The sequence below is a fragment of the Pongo abelii genome, chromosome 2 (assembly GCF_028885655.2).
Source record: "Pongo abelii isolate AG06213 chromosome 2, NHGRI_mPonAbe1-v2.0_pri, whole genome shotgun sequence".
Taxonomy (NCBI): Eukaryota; Metazoa; Chordata; class Mammalia; order Primates; family Hominidae; genus Pongo; species Pongo abelii.
In genome coordinates this window covers 148,584,481-148,592,082 of record NC_085928.1, presented here as the reverse complement: position 1 = coordinate 148,592,082, position 7,602 = coordinate 148,584,481, and the positions used below count along the sequence as shown (strand labels likewise).

Here is a 7,602-nt window from a genome sequence, read left to right as displayed (position 1 = left end):
CAGACACATGAATCAACGGAACAAAAAGGAGAGCCCAGAAATAAACCCACATAAATATATTCAACTCATCTTTGACAAAGAAACAAAGAAACAAGAGGAATTCAATGGAGAAAGGACAGTCTTTTCAGCAGATAGTGCTGCAATAACCAGACGTCTACAAATAAAAAAAAAGTTGATCTGGAATGATATGACAGTGCCATGGAGCCTCAGTTGGTCTCAGATAGCTAGTCTCTTGCTGTCCCTGCTGGCAGACCACTCTGACTCCTACAGGGCATGCATGTGCAGGATCAGGGGATATGCGTGATCAGTGGCTGCAGCCTAGAAAGATGGCAGAGCAAGAGCAAAGAAAAAAATTCCCTTTGATTCCAGAATATCTCCTGAAAAAGATGAAGGCTTTTCAAGCCCTCAAAGCCATCCAGGCAAAGTAGGCACTTCTGGTAAAGAATGAGCAGAGGAAAGGAAGAAGGCTCAGGTTTAAGCGACTGGAATTGGTCCTGCATGATTCCTAGCAGCAGAAATGTGACAGGGTGCATCTCCTATGACTAGAAGTGAAGTCTCATGCCTTAGAATTGCCAGATAAACTTTTCTTGGCCTCTGTTGTATACATCCAAAGGATTAATGGGGTGAGTTCACTGGTGCAGAGGAACACTGCAAGAGTTCTGAGGATTTTCTGTGGTGTCTGTCAAAGTCACTCCCCAGAGCCTAAAAGTGGAAACTTATGTGACCTGGGATTTCCAAATCTGAAGTCTGTCCAGGAACTCATTTTGAAACGTGTGCAAGCCAAGGTTAAGAATAAGACCATCCCTCCATCAGACAACATAGTGACTGAGGAGTACCTGGGGAGGTTTGGTGTCATTTGCTTGGAAGACCTCCGTCATGAAATGGTCTTCCCTGGGAAGAATTTCCAAGAGATCTCATGGTTCTTGTGCCCTTTCTACCTCTCAACGGCCCATCATGCTACCAATAATAGAATGGACTTCTTCAAGGATATGGGCTCACCTGGCTATCAGGGTGAACACATCAATCAGCTCATCCTCCAGCTGAAATAGACCCAGAATTTCTGAAAACACAGTGTATTGGAAGCACATGTTTTTGTTTTTTGAAATTATCAAATCTTGAGAGATTATTTTCTGCTCTGTCTTCAAAAACTGGAAGGGAAGGGCTAGAGAAAAGATAGTAGGTTGTGTGCATGGCAGTCACCTCTCATCACAGTTCAGTTCCAAGGAAAATTTGCAGTGTTTTCCAAGTTGGCTGTTGCCTCCTCTGAAATCAGCACATGCCATGAAGGAAGGAGTCTTGCTTTGTCTCATCTTCTACCCTAGGGTTTAATGTTGGTGAATAAATAACTCAAGCATTTGTACAAGGACCCCTAAAACTCCTGCAGCAGTGGACCAAGCCCAGGGGCATACTTACAACTGGGGAGTCCTAGGGCCTTATTTTGAAAAGACTTGAAATACAATTAGGAAGACAAGCACAAAAGCAAGTGTTCACTTGTCTCTGCTGTGAGTCCATGTTCCAACTTTTCAGTCATGGCTTTGAGAGCTCTCAGACTTACCTGGCTCTAAGTCTATCTGGTGGCTTTTTAATCCTAGCCTGCAACTGGCTTAGTCGTTTTTGCTGGCTCAGGATTTGAGAATGAAGGGTCCCTTCACCAGGAAAACATGCATATACTCAAAATGTTGCTTGCAGTTTTAGGATGTTCATAACCCCTTCTCCTCAGGGACTTTATATAAGGGAGTCCTGCTCTTATCAGGATTGGTCACCCAGGCTTTGATCTTGCTAGCGTCTGGTTACCAAGATAGCTTTTTCCCTTCACAGTGGCATGTTGTGTTGCCCTCTGCGCCATCTATAATACAGGGAAATGCCCACCATTATTCCCCCTGGGCTTCATGATGGAATTTTGGTTTCCCTGATGATTATCCTTCTCCTCAAAACACAGATCTGGAAGGAATGAATCATTTTCTTGGTTTGCATAGATGAAATTAGCTCTATTTGGCTTCCTAGGCCCCAGGCAGGCAGCTTAATTGACCTTCTCCTTGCATATTCTGGACTCCAGAAGCATTGCCCTCTGTCTTGCTGGTAATGATGTAGTAGTCCAGCAAGAGAGCTTCCAGGGATTTTAATCCTGAAAAAGGAGTCTGATACTGCTTGTATTTTTTTGACCAATATCCACCTCTATTAAATGGGCCTTCCCTCTATTCCATTCACTTAGTTGCCTCTGCTTGCCATCAGAGCAACTGGTAAGGATGTGCCAAATCTAGATTAAATTTGAAAATATGCTTGACTATTGTGTTTCCTGGTCCTTTCAGATCAGTTTGCTGCAATTTTGATTCATGGAGCCCTCAAATATAGCTGTGAAATTAAGTTAGAGGTATAACAATGCCTTAAAATGTGCCAGGTTATGAGGTAATTAGGTTGGTTGGCTCCAGAGTTAAACTGCCAGGAGTAGAGGTTACTCTTATACTGTAAAACACTATGAAATCAGATTACTTTCAAATGATGTATCACAAAGTCATGGGATTGGGGGGAAGCAGTTGTGAGTATGGAAGCCCAGGGCTTACATCACAGCTCTATCTTGGTTTTTTAAGAGACAAGGTCTCACTCCATTGCCTAGGCTAGAGTGCAGGGGCATGATCATATCCCAGCTTGTCTTATACTAAATATGAGAACAATGTTTCCACTCTCGCATGTAAAATGGAGCTAATATCCTCTAGTCTGTCTGCCTTACTTGGTGGTTAAATGGATTAGTCAAAATAATAGTTTGTAATTTATAATTCTATATAAATAAAAGAGGTTATCATTTTTAAAAATCTATCAAGCCATGAAAAGACATGGAGGAAACTTAAATGCATATTGCTAAGTAAAAGAAGCCAGTCTGAGGAGGCTACATACTGTATGATTCCAACTATGTGACACTCTGGAAAAGGCACACTATAAAAACAGTAAAAATATCAGTTGTTGCCAAGCGGAAGGGAAAGGGGAGAGAGATGAACAGTTGGAGCACAGTGGATTTTTACAGCAATGAAACTATTCCAAACAATACTGTAATGGTAAATATATGACATTGTGCATTTGTCAAAATCCATAGAACTGCACAACAAAGAGTGAACCCTAATGTAAAAAATAAACTTCAGTTAATAATCTATCAATAATGGTTCATCAATTGTAACAAGTGTACCACATTAAAGCAAGATGTTCATAATAGGGGAAACGCTGAAGGGAGGGTAGATACGGGAACTCTGTACTATCTGCATAATCGTTCTATAAACCTATAATGTTCCTAAAAAAATTAAGTCTACTAATATCAAAAAATCACTTATATATGTAAAAGTAAAATCAAAACAGATGTCAGATTATAATTTAAAATTTTTCAACTAAAGTTGGGAAGAAGAGGGGTAAAGAAAATGGCCAGTAGTAGAAGTACATTAATTTCCTTTTCTTTAATAGCTGGTGGAAAAAAAAAGCAGTTAAAGTAAAAAAATCAACAAATAAAGTTATAAATATATCTAAAAGCACTAAGATAAATGTCTATTATGACAATACAACCTGCTAGAAATCACACCTATATAATAGGAGAGGAAGAAGAGGATGTGGAGGGGAAAAAAGAATAATTTCATCATTGCTCATAGTGGAAAACGAATAGATACTATCTACAGAAATAGATGACTAAAACTATTATATAAAATAATAACTATAACCAGAACAAAATTACAAACTTTTTTTAATTCTTAAAAAACTCCAATGAATAAAGAAAAATAAGCAGATCACGTAGTGAAATTTTTTTAACATAACATGTCAGAACTAGGTCCAAATATATTGTTAGCAACCTAAGTAAACAGGCTAAACTCACCTATTTAAAACAAAAAGACGTTCAGATTGGATCCTAAACCCAAATGCAACTCTTATTTTATATTTAAGAGTAACCTCAAATCAAAATAATTCAAAAATGCTAAAAAATAAAATAAACAATGGTATACCAAGTGGAAAAAAAACAAAAAACAAGATATCAATTTATTGTACAACCAACTTTAATTCACAGCAAAAGTATTAAATTAAAAAAAGAAGGCTCCTTCACAATGTAGAAAGTATAGTTCACAATGATGATTTAACCAATACAAATATCTATGCATCAAAAAATACACTATCAATGTTAATAAAATAAAGCCTTCAAGAGAAACAGGAACACATTAGAAGCTGAAGATTTTATTCATTTTTACACTTTGTTTTCATGATAGATCACGAAACATAATTAAGAATATAAAAGACATTAAAAACATAATGAAGAAAATCTAATTAATATATATCAAACAACATATCTGAAAATAGATAATATTCCTTCTTTTCACACATCCTTGTCGATTCTCAAAAACTGAACAAATGTTGGGCCTAAAAATATTTTTTAAGTGCCAAAATCTAACAATAAAACAAAATACAATCTTCCACAATGCATTTAAACTAGAAATTAATGACATGATCAGAAAATAAAAGCCTCTACTCCCATGAGGATACATGTAAGAACTTTCAAGAGACAACATAAGCAGTACTCACAGGAAAATTCACAACCTTAAATATTTATCTTAATAAACAAGCAAGAATAAAAATAAATAATGAAGCATCAAACTCAAGAAGTTAAAATTAATTGAAACATAGAAGGGCAGGTGTGGTGGCTCACACCTGTAATCCCAGCACTTTGGGAGGCCAAGGCGGGTGAATCACGAGATCAGGAGATTGAGACCATCCTGGCTAACACAGTGAAACCCCATCTCTACTAAAAATACAAAAAATTAGCTGGGCATGGTGGTGGGCACCTGTAGTGCCAGCTACTCAGGAGGCTGAGGCAGGAGAATGGTGTGAACCCGGGAGGCGGAGCTTGTAGTGAGCCAAAATCGCACCACTGCACTCCAGCCTGGGCGACAGAGCGAGACCCGGTCTCAAAAAAAAAAAAAAGAAAGAAACATAGAAAATAGTAGTATAATAAATCTAAAAGCTGACTGAAAAAATAAAAGCTCTCAATGGCACTTATGTATCAGGCACTGCAATAGATGCTTTATGAATATTAATTTTTTAATTTTATCTTTTATTGATACATAATAGATGTAAATATTTAGGGGATACATGTGATAATTTAAAAATGGATATAATTTGTAAAGATCAAATCAGTGTAATTGTAATATTCATTATGTTAAATATTTGTCTTTATGCTTTAAACATTCAAATTATTCTCTTCTAGCTATTTTGAAATATATGAGTGATTATTGTAAGCTATAGTCACCATACTGATCTGTCAAACACTAGGTCTGATTTCTTCTATCAAACTATGTACATACATACCCATTAATCAACCTCTCTTCATCCCCTCCTTCTCTACACCCCTCCCAGCCTCTAGTAACCGCCAGTCTACTCTCTATCATAAAAGAATCACTTTTTAAAACTCCCACATATAAGTTAGAAGATGTGATATTTGTTTTTCTCTGTCTGGCTTACTTCACTTAACGTAATAACCATCCACAGTCCCATTCCATATTGCTACAAATGATAGGATTTCATTATTTTTATGGCTGAATAATATTCCCCTATGTATACATACTACATTGTCTTTATCCATTCCTCCATTGATGAACACTGCTATAGATGTTTTGTGAATATTAATTATTTTAATTTTATTTTTACTCCATATTTTGGCTATAATGAATAGTGCTGCAATAAACATAGGAGTGCAAATATCTCCAATATATTTATTTCCTTTCTTTTGGATATATACCCAGTAGTGGAACTGCTGGATCATATAGTAGTTCTTAGTTTTTTGAGAAACCTCCATACAGTTTTCCATAGTGGCTGCATCAATATATATTCACAAAAACAGTGTATGAGGGTCCCCATTATTCAAATACTCAACAACATTTCTTATTCCCTGTTTTTTTATAAAAACCATTTTAACTGGGGTGAGGTGATATCTCATTGTGATTTTGATTTGCATTACCCTGATGATTAATGATGTTGAACATTTTTCATAAACTCATTGGCCTTTGGTATGTCTTCTTTTGAGAAATGCCTGTTCATGTTCTTTGCCTACTTTTTAATGAGTTTTTTTTAACTGATGAGTTGTTTGAGTTCCTTGTATATTCCGAATATTTGTCCCTTGTCAGATGAATAGTTTGCAATATTTTCTCCCATTCAATGGGTTGTCTCTTCACTCTATTAGTTGTTTCCTTTGCTGTGCAAAAGCTTTTTAGTTTCATAGAGTGCCATTGTCTATTTTTGTTTTTGTCACCTGTTCTCTTGAGGTCTTGGCCATAAGATCTTTGCCTAGATCAATGTCCTAAAATATTTTCCCCGTTTTCTTCTAGTAGTTTTACAGTTTCAGATCTTACAATTAAGTATTTAATCTATCTTGAGTTGACGTTTTATATGATGAAATATAGGGGTCCAGTTTCATTCTTCTGCAAATAAATGTCAGATTTTCCCAGGACCATTTTTTGAAGAAAGTGTCCTCTCCTCAGTGTATGTTATTGGTTGCCTTTGTCGAAAATCCATTAGCTGTAAATATGGTAATTTATTTCTGAGTTTTCTATTCTGTTCCATTGGTCTATGTGTCTGTCTTTATACCTATACAATGCTATTTTGGTTAGTATAGACTTGTATGTATTTATAAGTTAGGTAGTGTGATGCCTCCAACTTTATTCTTTTTGCTCAGGATTGCTTTGGCTATTCAAGATATCTTTTGGTTCTATACAAATTTTAGGATTTTTTTCTATTTCTGTGAAAAATGACATTGGTATTTTGATAGGGAACACATTGAATCTGTAGATTGCTTTGGGCAGTATGGTCATTTTAGCAATATCAATTCTTCTAATCCATGAGCATGGAATGTCTTTCCATTTGTTTCTGTCCTCTTCAATTTCGTTCATCAACTTTTTATAGTTTTCCTAGTAGAGGTCTTTCACCTCTTGCTGAGAATGGGGTGTTAAAATCCCCCACTGTTATTGTATTGTAGTCTATCTTTCTCTTTAGATCCAATACTATTTGCTTTACGAATCTGGGTGCTCCAGTGTTAGGTGCATAGATATCTGGAATTTTCACTTCCTCCTGCTAGATTGATCCCTTTATCATTATATAATACCTCTTTTGTCCTTTTTTAATGTTCTTAACTTGAAGTCTGTTTCATCTGATACAAGTATAGCGACTCCTACTTGCTGTTGGTTTCTGTTTGCATGGAATATCTTTTTTTTTTTTTTCAGATGGAGTTTCACTCTTGTTGCCCAGGCTGGAGTACAATGGCACAATCTCAGCTCACCGCAATCTCCACCTCCCAGGTTCAAGCAATTCTCCTGCCTCAGCCTCCCGAGCTGGGATTACAGGCATGCACCACCACGCCCGGCTAATTTTGTATTTTTAGTAGAGATGGGGTTTCTCTATATTGAGGCTGGTCTCGAAATCCCGACATCAGGTGATCTGCCCACCTTGGCCTCCCAAAGTGCTGGGATTACAGGCGTGAGCCACCACACCCAGCCAAAATATCTTTTTGAATGCCTTTACTGTTAGTCTATATGTGTCTTTATAGGTAAGATGAGTTTCTTGTAGGCAGCATATAGTTGGGTCATG

General features: G+C 36.7%; 1 pseudogene; it reads left to right on the top strand.

Moving 5' to 3' along the window:
- Nucleotides 1-326: 326 nt before the first annotated feature.
- On the top strand, nucleotides 327-1,049 carry LOC100439926 (ribosomal protein uL30-like; annotated as a pseudogene).
- The last annotated feature ends 6,553 nt before the right edge of the window (nucleotides 1,050-7,602 follow it).